This window comes from Ranitomeya variabilis, chromosome 3 (assembly GCF_051348905.1).
Source record: "Ranitomeya variabilis isolate aRanVar5 chromosome 3, aRanVar5.hap1, whole genome shotgun sequence".
NCBI classification, from domain to species: domain Eukaryota; kingdom Metazoa; phylum Chordata; class Amphibia; order Anura; family Dendrobatidae; genus Ranitomeya; species Ranitomeya variabilis.
In genome coordinates, this window is record NC_135234.1 from 4,741,511 (window position 1) to 4,767,073 (window position 25,563).

At 49.1% G+C, this 25,563-nt stretch overlaps 1 protein-coding gene and 1 long non-coding RNA gene across 2 annotated transcripts in view; one reads left to right on the plus strand and one right to left on the minus strand.

The window, feature by feature from the left end:
* LOC143814893 (uncharacterized) overlaps positions 1–25,563 on the minus strand; it is a 748,367-nt gene that overhangs the window by 17,897 nt on the left and 704,907 nt on the right. The window lies entirely within an intron of this gene.
* Positions 11,010–24,657, plus strand: LOC143814900 (uncharacterized). Its single transcript, XR_013223644.1, has 3 exons — positions 11,010–11,109; positions 23,789–24,191; positions 24,264–24,657. It is a non-coding gene; the product is annotated as an uncharacterized LOC143814900 (long non-coding RNA).

Genomic DNA, 25,563 nt, shown 5'->3' on the forward strand with positions numbered 1-25,563 from the left:
GAGGATGAGCCTATAATAATTGTCCCCTTAAAGGACAATTTGGAGGCAAACGTCGCCGTGTCTAGTGTACCTCCACCTACTACCACTAGACGCTGACGTTTCCTCGACCGCTGGGGACATCTGGTGGCAAGATGTCCTGACTGCTGGCAAACATGACAGACCTTGAGTGCACAAGCGGTCCGGGACTTAGACCCCGCTCGTGACTCCTCCATGGCCTCATGTGACTCAGGAACCAGGACCGGGGATTCCAGAGGTTTGGCGAAGGTGGGAGCCAGCTGAAACCTCTGCCTACACTGGGCTCGCTCTAACCTCCACTTGTTAAAACGGAGGTCAATACGAGTAGAGACAGTTATTAACTCCTCCAGTGTGGCAGGAATCTCCCTAGTGGCCAGAGCGTCCTTCACGTGATCAGCCAGCCCCCTCCAAAATATGGGGCTTTATCCGACCACTCCAGCTCAGAAGCTAAAGTATGGAAGCGGATGGCAAAATGGCTGACCAAGGACACACCCTGAGTTAATGCCAGCAGTTGGAGCGCCGTGTCATGGGTGACTCGGGGTCCTAAAAAGACCTGTTTCAGAGTGCTCAGGAACAGCGGAGCACTCTGCACCACATGATCGCCATGCTCCCACAGCGGCGTAGCCCATTCCAACACCCTGTCCAACAAGAGAGACACAATAAGACCCACCTTAGCCCGCTCTGTGGGAAAACGTGCAGCCAGGAGCTCGAGGTTAATAGAGCACTGACTCACGAAACCCCTACAAAATTTACTATCTCCAGAAAATTTTTCTGGCAGCGGGAGGCAAGATAATGTTGGAACAGGGGTGGCAGTGGACAAGGTTGCTGCAGCCACGCTAGCAGCCTGAACAGCAACTGCGGTAACATCCACAGCTGAGGTTGAGCTCTCGAGAGCCGCCAACCTACCCTCCAGCTGCTGGATATACCGCAAGGATTGCTGAATGTCCGCCATTTACTAGCCAGACCCTGGCGCTAGTATTATGTTAGGGCTAGCGGAACGCACAGAGTAAATATAGGTTTTATTATAATTGATGCGTTCGCAGCCCGGGGTCCACCGTGCAGGAGAACCTGCTGCTAGCAAACGGCGGAGCTATATGGTGGTATGAGCTAACTCTGTTACTTCACAGAGTAGCCGTGAACACAAAGCACTGCGCCCTGTTTGACTTCACAGAGGCACAGGCTAACTGCCTAAACGAGAGCAGTCAGTGGTCACGCATGCACACGAAGCTCCTCGCCGGAGGTGCCAGCATTCTAGGGGCTTATTTCAGCCGGATCCCTGAACACACTCATACATGACCACACTGGCGCAAAGCACATAACATAGAACAATACTAGCGCATGGCCGTGCGGCCATGCGAGCCTTAAATAGTTGCAGCACGTACAGGACCTTCCTGAAGGACCAATGGCCTTAGCTGCAGATCCAGTTAGGGTATGTGTCCACGTTCAGTTTTGCTTCAGGCTTTGGTCAGGATTTTATGCAAGTAAAATCCTGACCAAAACTGCACCTGAGGTCACTGGCAGGTCACCTGCGGTGTTCCTGCGTGTTTTGCTCATTGTAGCAACATGCTGCGTTTTGAAAAAACACACCGCGCATGCGTTTTCGCGGCAAAAACGCATGCGTTTTTTAACGCATAGTGGAGTCGGGATTTCATGAAATCCCCTCCACTATGCTGTAACATCTGGACGCTGCGTTTTTGACGCTGTGGAAAAACGCAGCGTCAAAAACGCAGCGTTTCCTGAACGTGGAAACATACCCTTAGGGTATGTCTCCACTGTCAGGATGGCCGGCGGTATCGCCGCAGCGGCGAAGCCGCTCGGCGCTAAGCCCCGCCCCCTTTCTGGGACGCGATCATCCCGGATGTGTTAACTCTTCACATCCGGGATGATCGCTCTCTCCCATAGCGCCCTGTGATATGCGTCCCCGCAAGGTGTACGGACATGCTGCGATCTGAAAAGACGCGCAGCATGTCCGGAGTCGCAGGGCCGCCGCGTGCGGGTTTCCACGCATAGTGGAGATGGGATTTCATAAAATCCCCTCCACTATGCTGGAACATCTGGACGCTGCTTGTTTGACTCTGCAGCTCTGCGCAGCGTCAAACAAGCAGCGTTTCCTGACCGTGGAAACATACCCTTAGAATCCAAAAAGGGCCGGATGCAGATCACTGCGCCAGTAATGGAGAACCTGCAGCACCGACCTCCACCTGCAGAGCCGCCTCCACCTGCAGAGCCGCCTCCACATATATGGCTGCTGTGCGCACAGGACCTGTGATGAGGTCACCGGAGGGGAGGAGTCAGGAGTCACATGATCAGGGCCTCAGTGTGTGCAGGACTCTGCTGGTTGTCATGGTGACGGATGAGGGGAAGTTGATGTGTGGGAGGAGGGGTTTACAGTGTGGATGGAGCGGAGCCGTGTGTACGAGGTGTACGGAGCGGAGCCGTGTGTGTACGAGGTGTACGGAGCGGAGCCGTGTGTACGAGGTGTACGGAGCGGAGCCGTGTGTGTACGAGGTGTACGGAGCTGAGCCGTGTGTGTACGAGGTGTACGGAGCGGAGCCGTGTGTACGAGGTGTACGGAGCGGAGCCGTGTGTACGAGGTGTACGGAGCGGAGCCGTGTGTGTACGAGGTGTGCGGAGCGGAGCCGCGTGTGTACGAGGTGTACGGAGCAGAGCCCTGTGTGTACGAGGTGTACGGAGCGGAGCCGTGTGTGTACGAGGTGTACGGAGCGGAGCCGCGTGTGTACGAGGTGTACGGAGCGGAGCCGCGTGTGTACGAGGTGTACGGAGCGGAGCCGCGTGTGTACGAGGTGTACGGAGCGGAGCCGCGTGTGTACGAGGTGTACGGAGCGGAGCCGCGTGTGTACGAGGTGTACGGAGCGGAGCCGCGTGTGTACGAGGTGTAGGGAGCGGAGCCGCGTGTATATGAGGTGTACGGAGCGGAGCCGTGTGTGTACGAGGTGTACGGAGCGGAGCCGTGTGTACGAGGTGTAGAATTTCTAAACATTTGATATAAAGAACTGTAAAGTCTCATTTGTGGAATTTGCAGCATTAGGAGGTCACATTCACTGAACAAAAAAGCTATTTACCTCCAGAACCTCCTAACAGCCAAGTTACATGTAACATAGGAGCCTTCTGTGATGTCACCTTCACAATTCCTGCATCCATTGAACTTGTGAGTTTTTGGAGAGTTTCTGCTTGTATTTCTTCCCTCCCAGAGCTGCTGTTTTGATGTGAACGGCCTCCCACCCTCATAGATCTTTGGCTTGATGATCCTCCAAAGGTTCTCTATAGGGTTGAGGTCAGGGGAAGATGGTGGCCACACCATGAGTTTATCTCCTTTTATGCCCATAGCAGCCAATGACTCAGAGGTATTCTTTGCAACATGAGATGGGGCATTGTCAGCATGAAGATGATTTTGCTCCTGGTTTCTGCTTTTTATACCATGGAGGAAAGTTGTCAGTCAGAAACTCTATATACTTTGCAGAGGTCATTTTCACACCTTCAGGAACCTTAAAGGGCCCTACCAGCTGGTTCCCCATGATTCTGGCCCAAAACATGACTCCTCCACCTCCTTGCTGTCGTTGCAGCCTTGTTGGGACATGGTGGCCATCCACCAACCATCCACTGCTCCATCCATCTGGACCATCCAGGGTTGCTCGACACTCATCAGTAAACAAGACTGTTTGGAAATTAGTCTTCATGTATGTGTGGGCCCAATACAACCATTTCTGCTTGTGAACACTGTCTAGTGGTGGCCGAATGTAGGTTTATGCACCACAGCATGCCTTTGAAGGAGCCTACACCTTGAGGTTCGAGGGACTCCAGAGGCACCAGCAGCTTCAAATATCTGCTGCTTTGTAATGGCTTTTTAGCAGCTGCTCTCTTAATCCGATGAACTTGCCTGGCAGAAATCTTACTCATTATGCCTTTATCAGCACAAACACGTCTGTGCTCAGATACAGCCACAAATCTCTTAACAGTACGATGATCACGCTTATGTTTTCGTGAAATATCTAATGTTTTCATCCCTTCACCAAGGCATTGCACTATTTGATGCTTTTCGGCAGCAGAGAGATCCTTTTTATTTCCCATGTAAGGCTACTTTCACACTAGCATTAACTGCAATCCGTCACAATGCGTCGTTTTGCAAAAAAAACGCATCCTGCAAAAGTGCTTGCAGGATGCGTTTTTTCTCCATTGACTAACATTAGCGACACATTGCGATGGATTGCCACACGTCGCAACCGTCGCGTGACGGTTGCGCCGTGTTGTGGCGGACCGTCGGCCGCAAAAAGTTGCATGTAACGTTTTTTGCTGCCGACGGTCCGCTTTTTCCGACCGCGCATGTGCGGCCGGAACTCCGCCCCCACCTCCCCGCACTTCCCCGCACCTCACAATGGGGCAGCGGATGCGCTGGAAAAATGCATCTGCTGCCCCCGTTGTGCGGCGGAGACAACGCTAGCGTCGGACGAGCCCGACGCTAGTGTGAAAGAAGCCTTACTTGAAACCTGTGACCTGCATAATAATGTGGAACATCATTTTTAAGTAGTTTTCCTTTAATTAGAATCACCTGGAAAACCAATTATCACATGTGTTTAAGATTGATTTCAGTGACCCATTGAGCCCTGAGACACAATACCATCCACGAGTTTATTTGAAAAACAAAACAATTAAATCTTTATGACACTTAAATCCAGTTTGCATAATAATTTGGAACACAGTGTATTGAGGGTGTCTTGATAATTGCCAATAATTTCCATCTGTCGTCTATTCCGTTTGCACAACAGCATGTGACATTGATTGTCAGTCAGTGTTGTTCCTAAGTGGACAGTCTGATTTCACAGAGGTTTGATTTACTTGGAGTTAGATTCTGTTGTTTAAGGCTATGTGCACACGTAGAATGGTTCTCTGTGGATTTTTCCACAGCGGATTTCATAAATCCGCAGGGCAAAAATGCTGCATTTTTCCTGTGGATTTATGGCGGATTTACCGCGGTTTTTGTGCAGATTCCACTGCGGTTGTCATGCTCGCGCCCAGACTGGTTGGCGCGGGTGTACGGGGGAGTGGCCCCACTGGACCACAGACCAAACCTCCCTGGAAGGGGCATAACTAAGTAGCTTCCTAGGTGTTCGCTGGAGCCTCTGATGGTGAGGTCAGACTTGTGCAATAGGAAGCTACCAGGTACCACTCCAGGGTGGAGTCTGGTTGTGGCTGCTGATCCCACCGGGGAACGGAACATAGACAAGCAAGCGGGCACGGCTGGCACATAGGCAGGCAGACGGGTACAACAGCAACACTGTCAGGCAGGCGGGCACGGCTGGCTCTCAGGTAGGCAGGCGGGCACGGCTGGCTCTCTGGCAGGACTGGTGGACAAGACTGGTACACTGGAAGAACCGGTAGGGACCGGTCTGCAGGCAGGTATGTAGAACGGGTAAGAACCTGTTCAGACACGAGGACCTAGGAATAAGTAGATAAAGGCCGCAAGAGCGGATGCAGAGCGATAGCACAGGAGCTAGAGCCAAGAACAGAAATGCAGGAGGCGGAGCCAAGAGCAGGAGGCGGAGCCAAGTGCAAACCCGCAGGAGGCGGAGCCAATAGCTGGAGGCGGAGCCAAGTGCAAAACCGCAGGAGGCGGAGCCAATAGCTGGAGGCGGAGCCGAGTGAAAAACCGCAGGAGGCGGAGCCAATAGCTGGAGGCGGAGCCAAGTGCAGACAGGCAGGAGGCGGAGCCAAGAGCTGGCGGAGCCAAGTGCAGGAGAAGTAGAACCGCAAAGAGCAGAGCCAGGTAGAACCGCAAGGAGCGGAGCCAGGTAGAACCGCAAGGAGCGGAGCCAGGTAGAACCGCAAGGAGCGGAGCCAGGTAGAACCGCAAGGAGCGGAGCCAGGTAGAACCGCAAGGAGCGGAGCCAGGTAGAACCGCAAGGAGCGGAGCCAGGTAGAACCGCAAGGAGCGGAGAGGTGCTGCGGGAGGGGTCTCTGCAGCAAAGCTGAGCAGAGCCACAAAGAATGTGGAGAGAAGCTGCAGCAAGGGATAACTGCAACAGCAGAAGATAAGCTGAGTAGAAAGGAGCAGAAACGCAGAAGTGAGGAGCAGAGGTAAAGTCACAAAGGTTCAGAGCAGGCAGAGCTGCAAGAGTGCGGAGTGAAAGCAGACTGAGAATACAAGGAAAGACAACAGGGAAGGAAGCCAAAGACTAGAAGACCGAGGTAAGACTAAGTGCAGACAAGGCAATGGAACAAGACACAAGGACAAAGACACTGGGACCAGGATATACTGCCTCCTGGTGGGCGGACAACAAGACCAAGGAAATAACACAGAGAATCCTCCGGAGAGGGAGTAACTCAGAGAAAGGCCAGGCAAACTCAGAAGCAAGACACTAACTGAGCTAACACATTGCACAGGCCCAGACCACTGGGTGGAGCTGAACTAAATACAGGAGGTCTCCTGGTAATTGGTCAGGAACAGATTGGACAGATGCACCTGATTCCTATAAGAACCAGAGAGTTCAGGCGCCGCCCCTCTATACACAGAACTATGAAGCATGCAGAGAGCAGAGACACAGAACATGGAGCTGGCAAGAAACAGAAACCACATCATGGCCTGGAGCAGTGGGTAAGATAGTGTGAGAAATGCGAGGCCATGCCGTGATGCCAGCAGAGTTGTTACAGTACCCCCCCCTTTACGGCCCCTCTTCTTCAAGCCCGCCAGAATAACTTGTAGAAGAAGGATGGGAGCACACATAGTCCAGGCCAACATGACATCTTCAGGGTAGAAGGCGGCAGGAGAGTCACCAGGTATCTCAGAAAACAAAGTCTCTTTGTGCTCTGCAGGGTTAGCTTCATCAGAAATCTCGGATAGCAAAGTCTCATTGTACCCAATAGGGTTAGCTTTCTCAATGGAGTGGACCATCTCCTCAGGGTAGACAAGAAGCAGGGACTTGGAAGATACCGATTTGTTATCTTCACCAGCCGGCCACATGGAAGCTGAAGGAATACTCACAGGATACATCTTCTGCCCGATATCCAGAGACAAACTTTCAGGTAGCAGAGATGTTCTAGAGTACTGAACACAGGAAAAGTCACTAGAGGAGTGTGGAGAACAGCTCCACCGGGTCAGAGAAAAACTGAGGTGAACAAACTTCAGTTTTGAAATCTTCACCAGCCGGCCATAAGGACGCAGAAGGTATAAACATAGGAACAATCTTGTGCCCGTTATCCAGAAGAAATCGTCCAAGCGGCGGGGATGTTCCTAGGAACGGATTACAGGTATAGTCGTTGGAGATGTGTGGAGAGATAGTCACCGCTTCCCCATCTTCGGTGACATTAGCACACCTTGACTCGACGACTAAGTGTTTACTGGTATAGTCGCTGGAGATGTGTGGAGACATCGTCACCGTTTCCCCATCTTCGGTGACGTCAGCACACCTTGACTCGTCGACTAGCAGACCAGCTGAAGAAGATGACACTGCTGAGTGTCTTTGACGCATGGGAACCAGACAGTTCTCAAGACTGGGTAAGTTCAAACGAAGCACTTTACTGGAACCCTTGACCAGAGCGGGTGGTAGAGTCCTTGGCTCAGAATGACCCATGGGCATAACAGACAGCATGTGGAAGACAAACTTCTTTGTGTATAAGGCTCCAACTTGGAGCTGTAGTTGTCCTTGCAGGACTAGACTGCTCTTTAGCAGGGTTCGGCCATTATCAGGCAACGCCCACACTGGGTTCTGTAGCTGAAGAACGGAGACCATACACCGACTCCGTATGACAGGCGGCTTAGACACACCAAAGCTCCCAGAAGGCAGAGAAACAGTCATTAACTTTGATGGGAAGGAAGTACTCTCACCAGGGACAGCCTCTCCTACTGGCCCAGGGTTTTGGAGTACAAGCTTCACAGGCCAAAGACCATCTGAATGTTCTTTACAACCACAGGGATGCCGTATTTCAATCTCAGCACCAGATTCAGGCTGCAGATTTGCCAGCCCCCTTTTATTAGACCTCTCGGATCTTGCTTGGGTGGCTGCTTCGGCAGGTTGTGGAACAGGTGAGTCTTGGGTGGTCATGGACGGAAGCGACGGTTTACCTACAGGTTTCTTTCGTCTGGACCGTCTCTGTGAGCTTGGAGGGGAAGACTTTTCAGGAGATGCAGTACTTGGCTCATCGAAGGCTTTACAGAAGGCCACCAGGAAGGCCGGCAGATTCGAGATAATGGGGTCCCCTGCTTCCCAAAGGGGGTCGCACCACATCAAAGCATCTCCTCTTAGGTAGGCCATTAAGAAACCTACTTTCAACCAGTCAGTGGGGAATTGGGGAGCATGCCCCTTGAAATAACGCAAGCACCGCTCCAAGAACACACGACATTGCTTTGGGTCCCCATAGTAGCATGGAGGATCTGCTGGCATGGATTCGTCATTAGGAGCGCAGGCTTGAAGTTGATCCAACAGCTCATTGGAGATGACAATTGGAGATGGAGCAGTGAAGGACTGGCTTTCAGACTGGGTAAACATTTTCCTCGGAGGCCAATACTGGCAAGAAGAGAGTTCATCTTGCTCCGAGAGCAAAGGCACATGGGACTCAGCGGGGACCATGGCCTGTGCAAACTGTCATGCTCGCGCCCAGACTGGTTGGCGCGGGCGTACGGGGGAGTGGCCCCACTGGACCACAGACCAAACCTCCCTGGAAGGGGCGTAACTAAGTAGCTTCCTAGGTGTTCGCTGGAGCCTCTGATGGTGAGGTCAGACTTGTGCAATAGGAAGCTACCAGGTACCACTCCAGGGTGGAGTCTGGTTGTGGCTGCTGATCCCACCGGGGAACGGAACATAGACAAGCAAGCGGGCACGGCTGGCATATAGGCAGGCAGACGGGTACAACAGCAACACTGTCAGGCAGGCGGGCACGGCTGGCTCTCAGGTAGGCAGGCGGGCACGGCTGGCTCTCTGGCAGGACTGGTGGACAAGACTGGTACACTGGAAGAACCGGTAGGGACCGGTCTGCAGGCAGGTATGTAGAACGGGTAAGAACCTGTTCAGACACGAGGACCTAGGAATAAGTAGATAAAGGCCGCAAGAGCGGATGCAGAGCGATAGCACAGGAGCTAGAGCCAAGAACAGAAATGCAGGAGGCGGAGCCAAGTGCAAACCCGCAGGAGGCGGAGCCAATAGCTGGAGGCGGAGCCGAGTGCAAAACCGCAGGAGGCGGAGCCAATAGCTGGAGGCGGAGCCAAGTGCAGACAGGCAGGAGGCGGAGCCAAGAGCTGGCGGCGGAGCCAAGTGCAGGAGAAGTAGAACCGCAAAGAGCAGAGCCAGGTAGAACCGCAAGGAGCGGAGCCAGGTAGAACCGCAAGGAGCGGAGCCAGGTAGAACCGCAAGGAGCAGAGCCAGGTAGAACCGCAAGGAGCGGAGCCAGGTAGAACCGCAAGGAGCGGAGAGGTGCTGCGGGAGGGGTCTCTGCAGCAAAGCTGAGCAGAGCCACAAGGAATGTGGAGAGAAGCTGCAGCAAGGGATAACTGCAACAGCAGAAGATAAGCTGAGTAGAAAGGAGCAGAAACGCAGAAGTGAGGAGCAGAGGTAAAGTCACAAAGGTTCAGAGCAGGCAGAGCTGCAAGAGTGCGGAGTGAAAGCAGACTGAGAATACAAGGAAAGACAACAGGGAAGGAAGCCAAAGACTAGAAGACCGAGGTAAGACTAAGTGCAGACAAGGCAATGGAACAAGACACAAGGACAAAGACACTGGGGCCAGGATATACTGCCTCCTGGTGGGCGGACAACAAGACCAAGGAAATAACACAGAGAATCCTCCAGAGAGGGAGTAACTCAGAGAAAGGCCAGGCAAACTCAGAAGCAAGACACTAACTGAGCTAACACATTGCACAGGCCCAGACCACTGGGTGGAGCTGCACTAAATACTGGAGGTCTCCTGGCAATTGGTCAGGAACAGATTGGACAGATGCACCTGATTCCTATAAGAACCAGAGAGTTCAGGCGCCGGCCCCCTATACACACACAGCCATGAAGCATGCAGGAGAGCAGAGACACAGAACATGGAGCTGGCAAGAAACAGAAACCACAACATGACCTGGAGCAGTGGGTAAGATAGTGTGAGAAATGCGAGGCCATGCCGTGATGCCAGCAGAGTTGTTACAGCGGTTTTACATCTGCGGTTTTCTATTGTGGAGCAGCTGTAAAACCGCTGCATTTTCCACACAAAGAATTGACATGCTGCGTTTCCGCACGTTTTTTTTCTGCAGCATGTGCACTGTGGATTGCGTTTCCCATAGGTTTACATTGTACTGTAAACTCATGGGAAACTGCTGTGGACCAGCAGCTGCAGAAACCCTGCGGATCCGCAACAAAATCCGCAGCGTGTGAACATAGCCTAAATGTTCCCTTTATTTTTTGAGCAGTGTATTTAATCCAAAGGGTGTCAGTGTTTATGAAAAATGTACAACGGATTTTACAGAGGGGACAAACAATATGGCATAAACAATTACAGAAATTATAAGGGGTAAAACAGAAGAACTTACTAGTCGCAGAGATGAGTCGGTGGATGGAAGCGTTGACCGCGTCTGCTTAGCTGGATCAGCCTTCCACAGACCTGTATCTTCCTCAGCATTGGGCACAGATCATAATTTGCCTTGATCTTTTATCAGCCCCTGAGTTACACACACTCCCTCCTCCCCCGTGATGTCCTCACGTGGGCCGGGTTGTGGGTGGTCCTCAGCCCTTCAGGATTTCATGAAATCCCAACTTCTGCGATATCTTCACTCCTGATGGTCACAGATGTCTGAGATGGCTGCCATATTTCCCATCAGGATTTTAGCGCTCCGTAGATAGTAAACATGGCGTAGCTGTAGTCCGTTACCTGGCCACCGTGGATTTGTGGCTCGTAGGCAGGGGTTACCGATATGGAAAATGATGCGTCTTGTTCCCCTGTTAGCCCCAGGGATGAAAATGTGTTTCATGATTCATACTAACTTCAATATTTCCTTTCGGAGACATTTCGTCTGAGTGAAGCAGCGCTGATGACAGGAATGTGTATCCGAGGTGACAATCTGCTGGGATCTGCTGTAATCCACTCAAGACCAAAGACAGATAAGAACCGGTAACTATTTGTCCAGTCTACAACTCTTTGTCCACACACAATGGGCGTCCTCCTCAGTATGCCAGGGCCTATTGTAAATCTCAGTGGTTTCTACAAGACATCTTCTTTCAGTCATCCGGCTTCACCAGGACTTCATGCAGATGGCTCACATCTCTGTGTACTGTACAATCCTGTATGTAAGGGTACCGTTACACAAAACGATTTACCAACGATCACAACCAGCGATACGACCTGGCCGTGATCATTGGTAAGTCGTTGTGTGGTCGCTGGAGAGCTGTCACACAGACAGCTCTCCAGCAACCAACGATGCCGAAGTCCCCGGGTAACCAGGGTAAACATCAGGTTACTAAGCGCAGGGTCGCGCTTAGTAACCCGATGTTTACCCTGGTTACCATCGTAACTGTAAAAAAAACCAAACACTACATACTTACATTCCGGTGTCCGTCAGGTCCCTAGCCGTCTGCTTCCCGCACTGACTGAGTGCCGGCCGTAAAGTGAAAGCAGAGCACAGCGGTGACGTCACCGCTGTGCTCTGCTTTTACTTTCCGGCCGGCAGTCAGTCAGTGCGGGAAGCAGACGGCTAGGGACTTGACGGACACCGGAATGTGAGTATGTACGGTTTGGGTTTTTTTACATTTACAATGGTAACCAGGGTAAACATCGGGTTACTAAGCGCGGCCCTGCGTTTAGTAACCCGATGTTTACCCTGGTTACAAGCGAACGCATCGCTGGATCGGTGTCACACACACCGATCCAGCGATGACAGCGGGAGATCCAGCGACGAAAGAAAGTTCCAAACGATCTGCTACGACGTACGATTCTCAGCGGGGTCCCTGATCGCTGCTGCGTGTCAGACACAGCGATATCGTATGGATATCGCTGGAACGTCACGGATCGTACCGTCGTAGCGACAAAAGTGCCACTGTGAGACGGTACCCTAAGAGCGTCAGCTGCTGGTCTTACTGGAAACCCTGGTGAGGTGTCTGCGGGCGGCCTGCATGGTCACCAGGCTGCTTCACTTCTCACTATGGGTAATCTGCACTGTCTGTTGTCTAAGTCTAGGGACTGTCAGCTCTTTGCCTCCTCACTGGAAATTGGTATGAGGAAAATGGAGGGAGGGGGGCTAGAGGGGTCTCAGAGATATTAATATTTTCTACGACACCAATTTTCTACGACAATCAGCCTTTTGGGGGCTAAATAGTTTTCTAACCTTGACCTTAGAGGGTCTTACAATTTGATACATATCATGAAGGGCAATGAGTGGAAAACGGTGTTTTTACCGTCTGAGGATTATTCAGAAATCTCGTCCTGCCATTCAGATTCTCCAATGCACAAACAGGATCTCACCAGGACCTCTTTTTTCCTTTCCTTTTCTTTCTTGGTGATTGGTCTCGTTTACCCACTCCTTAATATGGATCCTGAGAAGGTGCATGCCATAATAGATTGGGTCCAACCTAGTGACCTGAAAGCGTTGCTATGTTTTGTCACATTCGACAACTACAGTGTGTCCGTATAGTCATGGTGCACTTTTGGTGCCCTATCTCTGGGCAAATCATATCAGACCTGTTCATGAGGAGAGATAACAAGAACCAATCAATCAACACAAACTCATTTAAGGCTGAGTCACACATAACGATATTGTTAATGATATCGTTGCAACGTCACGCTTTTGGTGACGTAGCAACGATCCCGCTAACGATCTCGTTATGTGTGGCAGCGACCAACGATCAGGCCCCTGCTGGGAGATCATTGGTCGTTGGGGAATGATCAGGACCATTTTTTGGTCGCTGATCACCCGCTGTCATCGCTGGATCGGCGTGTGTGACGCCGATCCAGCGATGTGTTCACTTGTAACCAGGGTAAATATCGGGTTACTAAGCGAAGGGCCGCCCTTAGTAACCTGATATTTACCCTGGTTACCATTGTAAAAGTAAAAAAAAAACAGTACATACTCACATTCTGATGTCTGTCACGTCCCCCGGCGTCCACAGGGTTAAAACTGCTTTTGGCAGGAGCGCTGCTAATGCACGCGCTGCTGCCGAGAGCTTCCCTGCACTGACTGTGTCAGCGCTGGCCGTAAAGCAGAGCGTCACTGCTGTGCTCTGCTTTACGGCCGGCGCTGACACATTCAGTGCAGGGAAGCTCTCGGCAGCAGCGCGTGCATATTAGCAGCGCTCTTGCCGAAAGCAGTTTTAACCCTGTGGACGCCGGCGGGGGACGTGACAGACATCAGAATGTGAGTATGTAGTGTTTTTTTTTTTACTTTTACATTGGTAACCAGGGTAAATATCGGGTTACTAAGCGCGGCCCTGCACTTAGTAACCCGATGTTTACCCTGGTTACCCGGGTGCTGCAGGGGGACTTCGGCATCGTTAAAGACAGTTTCAACGATGCCGAAGTCGTTCCCCTGATCGTTGGTCGCTGGAGAGAGGAGAGAGCTGTCTGTGTGACAGCTCCCCAGCGACCACACAACGACTTACCAACGATCACAGCCAGGTCGTATCGCTGGTCGTGATCGTTGGTAAGTCGTTTAGTGTAACGGTACCTTTAAGCTGTTGCTGAGCCCCCAGTCAGATTAACCCCTGATAAACTGAACTCTGATGAATGCACTGCCAGGTCTGTGACATCATGCAGCCACAAGCTTATGCCAGCAGTGTGGTTTTCCATGCCAGTCGAGATGTGGACGGTACAGAGGAAAGTTCAGTGTGTTCTGTGAGATTGACAATGATGCAAGATTTATCCAGAAGATTGAGTTTAGCGACGAGGCCTCCTTCCGTATCTGTGGACATGTTCATCGCCATAACGTCCGAATATGGGCTGCTGAACATCCTCATGCCTACGTTCAGTATGAACGTAACACCCCTAAAGTGAACGCGTGGTGGGGCCTGATGCATAAGGTGATAGGCCCATTTTTTTTCTCGGAGCGGTCTGTGACGGCAAACACTTATCTTGACATGTTGGAATTGTATGTGCAGCGCTCCAGAGTCCTGGTCGTTGCAGTACTGTGGCTCCGCCGCTAAGGGGGGCTATGGTACATTTGATGGCACTGAAGGAGTTCATCTGACCAGGTATCACATACACCAATACATTTCACAGTCTGGCCTCCAGGGGGAGCTAAGGGTACTATTCATTAGGCCACTCCTCACAGTCTGGTAAAACTGGGGGTTAGGCAGGAAGTTAAAGAGAACGCTGACTGGGTTGGAACCAGGCAACACCTTGTGGCAGAGGGTGTTGCAGAGGAAGATTCGGTAGGGTCCCTGTCAGGGGTGGGATCCTGACAGAGGCCTGGCAAACAGAGAGAAAGCTACGGGACCGCGCCTGCACTTCATAGCGGCGGTGCCCTAAGAAAGGACAAGAAGCGAGATTTATTGTGCTGAGTGAGAAACGAGATCAAAGCAAGAAGGAGAATACCAGTAGGAGTCGTGCTGTAAGATCGAAGCAACATCCTACTGAGGCGTAAACAACCGGCGGCCGGAACGCCGAGGAGGTACAGAGCTCTAAGCCATACTTCAAACCAACGGCAGGACAGTCAGTCACAGGCGGGCTGTCTCACTTATATCACCTACGCAGACTTGTGGAGAGGGGCGACTCTAGGGTCCCGGAAGAGCTCCGAGCCTACCCGTCATACGGGTGCGTCCCAACCATAACACCTGGGAGGGACGGAAGATTAGCAGAAGATCATCTAATCGAGTTGTGAGGGAACACGAGAAACAGACACAACAGTTGTGGGGACTATCCCGTAAGCACAGCAGGGGAGGACCACAACACATAGCGCTAGCAGGAAGGCACAGATTTCCACCTGCAAGGAGAACTCTGGAGGTGCCATTGGACCGGCCGAACTTGCGCAGCCTGGTGAACCATATTCTGGACTGAGGACCCAGAGACCTTCAGTAAAGAGGTAAAGAGACTGCAACCTGGTGTCCTCGTTATTTACTGCACCGCACTACCACCACCATCCACATCTATTACTGTACGCCCCTCAGCAGGGTCACGGACCGGGTCTAGCCACCGTGACAACCCCAGAGCAGAGACTCAGAGGCCCGGTACCGGGTACCCCTCGGCCCTGCGGCAGTGGGGGCCCTACATATGCAGTGCACAATTTCCAGAAGGTGTCATCTTTCAACAGGACGGCGCTCCTCCACACTACGCCATCATTGTTCGCGAGTTTCTGGATAGAACATTTCCACTGCGGTGGATAGGCAGGGGTTCTGTCAAGCCATGGCCACCATGATCCCCTTATCTGACGCCCTTAGACTTTCACTTTTGGGGTTATGTGAAGCAACATGTGTACATTGAACGTATCAACGACATTAATCACTTAAAACAGAGTCACAGACGTTATTCACTCTTACACCAGATGTCCTTACCCGTGTGTGGCAAAAACCTCACTATCGTTTGGATGTGTGCAGGGCAACAAATGGAGCCCACATCAAACGTCACTGAATAGCTATGAAACTGGGAGAGTTGTTCTTTTATTTGGAGCAGATTTCACATTTCTATCGTCTTTTGTTGCTTTCCAGTGACTGGTGAAAAGTGCACCATGACTTTACAGACACACTGTATTATAAGAAATTCATTAGGGGTTTTTCTCAGATTGCTAAACCTCTTACTGACCTCACACATAAGGAAGCAGATGTCAAGGTTCGGCCACCAGATACTATGTGAAAGTGTTTTATGTTTGTTCCTGTTTTAATCCAACCCGATCTCCAAGAGCCATTAACGGTGGCAGTGGATACTTCGTGGGTTGGGGCAGGGGCCGTTTTATCTCAGGGTTGCCAAACTGTGACTAATTTGCAGGCATATGTTTTTCTTAAGAAAATTTTCATCTGCTGAAAGAATTTATGCTGTAGGGAATTGTGAGTTACTCACTGTTAACCCCTTAACCTCCAAAGCTTTTCTCGGTTTTGCGCTTTCATTTTTCATTTCCCTTCTTCCCAGAGCCATAACTTTTTTTATGTTTCCGTCAATATGGCCATGTGAGGGCTTGTTTTTTGTGGGACAAGTTGTACTTTTGAACAACACCATTGGTTTTACCATGTCACGTAATAGAAGAAAACGGGGAAAAAAATCCAAGTGCGGTGAAATTGCAAAAAATCTGCAATCCCACACTAGTTTCTTATTTGGATTTCTCACTAGGTTCAGTAAATGCTAAAACTGACCTGCTATTATGATTCTCCAGGTCATTACGAGTTCATAGACACCAAACATATCTAGGTTATTTTTTAGCTAAGTGGTGAAAAAAAATTCCAAACTTTGTAAAAAACAAAACAAAAAAAACAACAAATTGCGCCATTTTCCGATACCCGTAGCGTCTCCATTTTTCATGATCTCGGGTTGGGTGAGGGCTTATTTTTTGCGTGCCGAGCTGACTTTTTTAATGATACCATGTTGGTGCAGATACATCCTTTTGATCGGTCGTTATTGCATTTTAATGCAATGTCGCGGAGATAAAAAAACGTAATTCTAACTTCGCAAGGCCGAAAAAAGCCATTTGTCCATCCAGTCCAGCCGATATTCCGTCAGAATAAATCCCCAGATCTACGTCCTTCTACAGAACCTAATAACTATAAGATACAATATTGTTACACTCCAGGAAGACATCCAGGCCTCTCTTGAACCCCTCAACTGAGTTCACCATCACCACCTCCTCAGGCGAGGAATTCCAGATTCTCACTGCCCTAACAGTAAAGAATCCTCTTCTATGTTGGTGGAGAAACCTTCTCTCCTCCAGACGCAAAGAATGCCCCCTTGTGACTGTCACCTTCCTTGGTATAAACAGATCCTCGGAGAGATATTTGTGTTGGCCCCTTATATACGTATAATACTTATACAAGGTTATTTTTTTTTTAATTGATCGATCTGGTGATTCTAAACCCGGCGATACCAAATATGTCTATGTTTGATTTTTGTAATTGTTTTATTTTGAATGGGGCGAAGGAGGGTGATTTGAACTTTTTTATTTTTTTTATTTTTTATTTTTCAAAACATCTTTTTTTTGTTCACTTTTAGCATGCTTCAATACTAGAAGCTGCCATAACTCGATTGGCTCCGCGATGATCAGATCACCTGTATGTAGCAGAATACCTCACTTGCTATGAGCGCCGACCACTGGACGACGCTCACAGCAAGCCGGTACTGCCAACCATAGAGGTCTCCAGGAGATCACGTAATGCTGGTCACCGGTGGGCGGATTTTCGGAACGATTGCCAGAAGTGCTTGTTAGTGCTTGTCAGCGTTTGACAGCAGCATTTAATGGGTTAATAGCCGTGGGTGGATCACGATTCCACCCGTGGCTATTCGGGGCACATGTCAGCTGTTCAAAAGAGTTGATATGTGCTGGGAAAGATGTGGGCTCAGTGCCGGAATCCACATCAAAGGGAGGGGGTCTGACATCAGTGTAAATGTACGCCCGATGTCGGAAAGGGGTTAAATTAGCCTATAAGGATTGGAGACATTTTCAGGAGGTGGAAGTTCATCAAGTCACTGTGGTCACTGACTGTAAGAATTTAGCTTATATAGAATCACCTAAATGGCTGATTCCTAGACCGGCCAGATGGTCCTTACTTTTCTCTATATTCAATTTCTCTATCACTTTCAGGCCAGGGTCCAAGAATGCGAAGGCTGATGCACGATCACACAGGTTTTGTTCAGCTTCTCTTCCAGAAACTGCATTCTCCCTAAGGGCATTGTGGATTCTATGCTATTCTCGGAGTTGGAAGCTGAGAGCCGTAGAGTCCAGTCGTTGGCTCCTTCCATCATTCCGGTGTCTAAATTATTTGTAGTTCTGTACCTAAGACTGCGTCTGTTACAGAAGTTTCATGATTCCGCTACGGTTGGTGCTTCCCCTCCCCATGCTCGTCATGCTTCCAGCCGGGCCTTTAGCCATGTCCTTCGAGAGCACGCACATGTGCTCTCACCCTCTTAAAGCATCAGCTCATGCACTTGCTATTTCCTCCTCAGCCAATGGCTGTGGGGCATTATGTACATATTGCTTCCTCCTCACTGGGGAGGTGCCTAAGCAACCTTCCTGTTCTTCAGTCTAAGTTGTGTAAGGATGCATACCAGTCCCCGCTGCACTCTGACATGCACTCTGCCTGCTGCACTCTGATGGAGATCCTGCCTGCTGCACTCTGATTCAAACTCTGCCTGCTGCACCATCCAGTCTGTCCTTCTGGGTCCAGTTGCTGAGCATCTGTTGGTATGTCATGCAGTGGCACCTGGCGTTCATCGGGAGCCAAGTCTAACCTCACTATCAGAGGCTCTAGTGGACAGTCCAATGTTTGCTTAGTCATGCCCCTTCAGGCTCCCCAAGGTCCGAGGCATAGTGGTTTCACAAACCACATCCGTGACAATGCTACCTGATTCAGCATGTCCTGAGCGTCTTTAAGCCTGTAATGTCCTCGCTGCTCCTCCAATATACAGTATAATAGTTAATAGCGTTCTGACACCATGCGGCGCCTGCACTGAGAGCCCCTCTGCCGGGAGGAAATTAACTTTATCCCTACCAGTAGTCTCGCTCCTCCAGTCATAGAGGTTGTGCTTAGCAAATATAGGTAAACTGACTGAACAGCAATCTAGTCTGAACTGGTGCATAACCAAAAAAGACTTACATAGCAAATAGATCAATGGCTGCACTCAACTGTACTAAAGCAAGGAAATGTGTGATACATGAAATGAAATAGCATAATGGCTTGTGAAATCTATGAAAAAACACATCAGATGCTTAGCACAAGATTTGGCCAAAAATTGTGAGCCCATCCACCAAACGTCAAGGTAATCTCAGATCGGATGGGTACCTGACCTGACTGCCTAGTGTGAACACTTACCTATGGCTAATAACATGGTAAAGCCTGCTTTTATAGGAAGCTCAGAACCAACTGTGTCTGGATGTAATTAAAATCACAGCATGGTGAAGGGCGGGGCGTTCAAGTCAGAAAAAATAGTACATACTGTAGTAAATATAGGAAAACTGACTGAACAGCAATCTAGTCTGAACTGGTGCATAACCAAAAAAGACTTACATAGCAAATAGAACAATGGCTGCACTCAACTGTACTAAAGCAAGGAAATGTGCGTTAAATTAAATGAAATAGCATAATGGCTTGGGAAATCTTGATCTATTTGCTATGTAAGTCTTTTTTTGGTTATGCACCAGTTCAGACTAGATGGCTGTTCAGTCAGTTTTCCTATATTTACTATGTACTATTTTTTCTGCCTTGAACGCCCCGCCCTTCACCATGCTGTGATTTTAATTACATCCAAACACAGTTGGTTCCGACCGTCCTATAAATGCAGGCTTTACCATGTTATTAGCCAGAGGTAAGTGTTCACACTAGGCAGTCAGGTCAGGGACCCATCCGATCTGAGATTACCTTGACGTTTGGTGGATGGGCTCACAATTTTTGGCCAAATCTTGTGCTAAGCATCTCATGTGTTTTTTCATAGATTTCACAAGCCATTATGCTATTCACATTTCATGTATCGCACATTTCCTTGCTTTAGTACAGTTGAGTGCAGCCATTATCTATTTGCTATAGCGGTTATGCTGTCACGGTTTCAGTCACCGCTCTGTGTATAGAGAGTGGCAGCTGTAACCTCCCCCCATCCCCCTCCCACACCCCAACAGCCCATCCTCTCACATTCACCCCCAGTGCTCTGTCCCCCCTCCCACACCTCAACACCCAGATCCTCTCACATTCACCCCCCCGTGCCCTGTCCCCCTCCCTCACAATACCCCCATCCTCACATTATAATAATAATAATCTTTATATAGAGCCAACATATTCCGCAGCGCTTTACAGTTTAACAGTTTCAAACACAACAGTCATAGGTAACAACGTTAACAATACAGTAATAAAGCACAATAAGCCGCCCCTGCTCGTGAGAGCTTACAATCTACAATGAGGTGGGGAGATACAAAGTACAGGTGTGTATTTACAATGATGTATTTACAGTGATGGTCCAGCCATCTTCAGGGGGTGGGGGTAGATGGAGATAGTGAATGGGCCACACACAAACATAAAATGACTTTGATTAGGGAACATGATAGGCAGCTCTGAACAAATGTGTTTTGAGGGAGCGCCTAAAACTATGCAAGTTGTGGATGGTCCTAATATCTTTGGGTAGAGCATTCCAGAGGAGAAGTCTTGGAGTTGGGAGTGGGAGGTACGGATTAGTGCAGAGGTTAGTCGAAAGTTGTTTGCAGAGCGCAGGGGTCGGCTAGGCCGATAGACAGAAATGAGGGAGGAGATGTAAGGGGGTGCCGCACTGTGGAGAGCTTTGTGGGTGAGAACAAGTACTTTGAATTGTATCCTGTAATGAATGGGCAGCCAGTGTAACGACTGGCGAAGAGCGGACACGTCCGAGTAACGATTAGCTAGATGGACGACCCTGGCTGCCGCATTAAGGATAGACTGGAGAGGGGAAAGTCGAGTGAGGGGGAGGCTAATTAATAGAGCGTTACAGTAGTCCAGGCGGGAGCGGATCAGGGCGACAGTGAGGGTTTGTTGTTTCCATGGTGAGAAAAGGGCGGATTCTAGAGATGTTCTTTAGGTGTAAGCGGCACGAGCGGGCAAGAGATTGTATGTGGGAGGTGAAGGAGAGATCGGAGTCAAACATAACACCCAGACAGCGCGCCTGCTGCCTAGGCGTTATTATGGTGCCACCCACGGAGAGGGAAATATCAGATTTAGGGAGGTTAGTAGAAGGCGGAAGCAGAAGTTCAGTTTTGGAGAGGTTGAGTTTCAGATAGAGAGCGGACATGATGTTAGAGACTGCAGACAGTCAGTGGCGTTCTGTAGTACAGCTGGGGTAAGGTCAGGGGATGACGTGTATAGTTGTGTGTCATCAGCATAAAGATAGTACTGAAAGCCAAATCTGCTGATGGTCTGTCCAATTGGGGCTGTGTAGAGGGAGAAGAGAAGGGGGCCAATGACTGAGCCCTGAGGTACCCCGACAGTGAGAGGAAGAGATGAAGTGGAGCCAGAGAACAGAACACTGAAGGAGCGTTCAGAAAGATAGGAGAACCAGGAGAGAGCAGTGTCCTTAATGCCTAGTGACTGGAGCCTAGAGAGTAGGATAGGGTGGTCAACAGTGTCGAAAGCTGCAGAAAGATCGATAAGAATGAGCAGAGAGTGGTCACTGTTACGTTTTGCTGTCAGAAGGTCATTGGTCACTTTGATGAGTGCAGTTTCTGTCGAATGTAGGGGGCGGAAATCGGACTGTGAAGGGTCTAGGAGGGAGTGAGTGGAGAGGTAGCGGGTAAGACGGGAGTAGATCAGGCGCTCCAAGAGTTTAGAGATGAAGGGGAGATTGGAGACCGGTCTGTAGTTGTTTGTGCAGGATGGGTCGAGGGCGGGTTTTGTTAGTAATGGAGTAATAATAGAGTGTTTGAAGGAGGAGGGGAAAATGCCAGAGGAGAGGGAGAGATTAAAGATTGTAGTTAGGTGAGTTGTGACGACTGGAGAGAGAGACTGGAGGAGGTGTGAGGGAATGGGGTCGGTGGTGCATGTAGTCGGACGAGAAGAGGAGAGGAGCCTGGAGACTTCTGGGGGCAGGACAACCCCAGTGTCCTGCCCCCCTCCCCCACAATACCCCCATCCTCACATTCACGCCCAGTGTCCTGCCCCCCTCCCCCACAATACCCCCATCCTCTCACATTCACCCCACAGTGACCATGACATGCCAAAACTGAATGAATTTAATAAATTCCATCCCCACTTACCGATGAAGTTTGCTGGCAGTGAGGCAGGACCAGGAAGTGTCCAGTTTAATGCAGAGAGGGCACTAGGACCCAGCGTGCCTGAGACAATCAGAGCCTGCATGGCAGAAATGTACTGCTGCTGATGGTGGCCAGGAAGCAGCTCTTCGGGTGAGACAGCAGCACCGTACACTGCAGGGACTGAGGCTCTGCAACCTGCCACTGTGCAGGGTCTGTCAGACAGCGGAGCCGGCATTGTGCTGCTCTCCCTGACACCTCAGACACGGCCAGATGACAAAAATGGCCATGTGTCCCGGTGGGCCCCTGCATGTGACGGGGCCCGGGGCAACCGCCCCCTCTGCCTCCCCAGTAGCTACACTACGGTCACTGACCCTGCCATATTTACTGCAGTAGATATATGTTGTTTCCAGTTCCATATTACATAGCTAGTGAAGCGCATATTACAAGATTGTCGACAATATAAAACAAACCTGAAAACAAAAGGGAAAAAAAAGAGAGAATCCGCCGTAAAGTCCCAACCATAAGAGGCAGATGGGAGACACTTTTCTCTGGGGGAGACGCTTGGTGAAGTATTGGAGGAAGAGGACGGCTCGGCACCCTCTAAGTAAATGTCAGAAAATTGTCAGAACAAAATATTCTGCATCTTTATATCTGCAAAAATAATAATGTGTTAAAGTCCTGCAAGTTGTGTGTAGTCATTATATGAAGCAGTAAAAGGAAAACTCTGATATCAAGGAAACAAATACAAATTTTCACTGTCAATTTTTTTTAAACAACATTTTATTATGATTTTCAAATAAAACAACAGTGTGTGAATAAACATTGAATGTCAAAAACATATCACACATAAGGCTATCAGCGAATGTTGAGTATTTGCTTGCAGAAATTTCGGCAAGGGTTCTACATCTCTTGGCAGGAAAAACGCTGCGGCAAAAACGCACATTTCTGCCGCGATCTGGTGTTTTTGCTGCATTTTTGAATGCGTTTTTGTATAGCAATGAAGGCTTTTTTGAGCTAAATATATTTATAAAAAAAGTTTTGTGATGTTCCGTATTTTTCGGACTATAAGACGGAATGACGGAATCCAGCGATGGAATCCATTTTTTTTAACTGAGAATGCTCTGATTTTTTAGGATCCAAATAGCTGGACCAGATAGTCGGTTCTGGAGAAAAAACAGATCTGTCTCATCAGTTTTTCACAATCTAAGACGGATCCGTTTTTTTAAACATTTGACGGATTGTGACTGATGTGTGAAAGCAGCTTACGATGTGACATATCCATGGCATTGGTGTGTGATCAGTGTGATGGGGGCTGAACGCATCGTTCACCATTGTCGCCTGTGATCATGCGGTGACATGTCACACTGGAGCATCACATGGTTGCCACACGTATGACACACACATACAGGCGTTACTTGTTTTACATGACACTGTGCACTTTATTTGTTTGATCTCGCAGCGCTCTCCAGCACGTCATAGAATGAGGCTGCATCCAACTGTTGGTGATCGCACAAAGAAAGGCCATTTTACTAATTTGTACCAAGATTTAAGATGGTCACTACTGATGAGCGAGTATACTCGGGTTTTCCTGAGCACGCTCGGGAGGTCTCTGAGTATTTATGACTGCTCCGAGATTAAGTTTCCATCGTGGCAGCTGAATGATTTACAGCTACTAGCCAGCCTGAGTACATGTGGGGGTTGCCTGGTTGCTAGGGAATCCTCACATGTAATCAGGCTGGCTAATAGATGTAAATCATCCAGCTCAGACGATGAAAACTAAATCTCCGAGCATTAACAAATACTTGTAGACCACCCGAGCGTGCTCGGGAAAACCCGAGTAACGAGTATATTCGCTCATCACTAACGGTAACATAACATTTCTTTATAATTGCAGAACAATATTATTTAGTTATATATAATCGACATCACTATATATATATATTTGTGTGTTTTCTCTAGATTCCCGAGACGATTGTGTCCATAGCAGCATTTGACCGTCTGCTCCACAGATGGCCTCCACAGGACACCTTGATGAGTCAGGCCATTTGTGCTGAGGAATTGTTGCTCCTCACCCTGCGGTAAGTTCTGAACAGGAGACGAGTATTTACAACTTATTGTGCGGCTTCAGCTAATGTTTCATCGTTAGTCCTGCAGATAAACAGCGGCTGTGCTCCATTTTTTCATTTCTGCCGCGGGTTTCGCCTTTTGATTACACTCTTAGACATGGAACTACTGAGAGCTCATCCGCCTGTTGAGTGACCTGATTGCCGGCAGGGCTCACGTCGTACTGACCAAGCACCAGCAGGAAACGGTTCTGGTTTTTGATGTGGGCATGTCATGTTGAAGATGGATTTACAGAGCGGTTGTACATGTATTGAACAACATGATTGTAAACCCATTAACATTCTGACGCTAATTTTTGTTTTTTTCACAGCTTTTTGGCCACAGGAGAGAGCTTCACATCACTGCACCTACGGTTTCATGTTGGGAAATCCACAAATATTGTAAAGTGTACATGTAATATAATCTGGAGAAATCTCAGCCCCTCGTGATGCCTTCCCCATCCGAGCAAAACTTCACAGACCGGACTACAAGTTCTCCAAGATTGCAGAACACTTCCAGCCCGCAGGCCTTTGTCGGGTTCCACACACCCAGTCCCCTTTGTGATGGTATCAGATGAGGTTTTTCCATTGAAGACAAACCTGCTGAGCGGTGCACGTAGATTGTGGAATACACCTTCGGAATCATGAGTAGTCAGTAGAGGGTCTTGCACACAGCCATCCAATTGGAAGTGAACAGTCGATGCAGTGATAAAGGCATGCTGTGTACTTCACAACTATGCACAGGAGGACGCTCAAGAGCAGGTTGCTGAGTCACAGTTGCCTTTGTTGAACCCAGTGGTAGCAGAGGCGGCTCAGTGTCTCTGCTGGATGGCAGGCTGCATGGTCGCATAATGCAGCCTGCCATCTACATGTAGCAGAGCTAGACTCGTCGTGGGACAAATGGATTATCATCTTCTCAGCGGACAGGTGAGGAATATTGTTTGTTATTTTAATTCTTTTGCAGGGTACAATGGCGTCACTGGAATGGGCGATGTCGTAAGTATGGTTTAATTTAGATTTATTAAAGGAGTTTGTGTCATTCTTTCAATCATAGGACTTTTTTCTGGGTGTCTGTGTTTTTATATACAACCCCTGGCAAAAATTATGGAATCACCGGCCTTGGAGGATGTTCATTCAGTTGTTTAATTTTGGAGAAAAAAAGCAGATCACAGACATGGCACAAAACTACAGTTATTTCAAATGGCAACTTTCTGGCTTTAAGAAACACTAAAAGAAATCAAGAACAAACAATGTGGCAGTCAGTGATGGTTACTTTCTTTAACCAAGCATAGGGGAAAATTACATGAGCTTAAATAAGAAACACAAAGGTTCAAAGAATAGATAACGTTAGTATAAATTAACGTCCCCTGGACGAAGCCTTTCAATGCGGAATGTGCGTCGGGGCTGTGGGTGCCTGGAGAACCTTCTATCAGGTAATATTACCATGTGGTTTGATACTTATGCAGTTACCTACTAAGGTTGTTTATTTTTTTAACCTTTGTGTTTCTTATTTAACCTCATGTATATTTTCTGCTCATTGCACTTGCTGTTTATATATGCTCAGTGATAACCATCTGGTTTATGCAGTATGGGTCACACAGATAACAATAAACAATAGACATGGTGATTCAT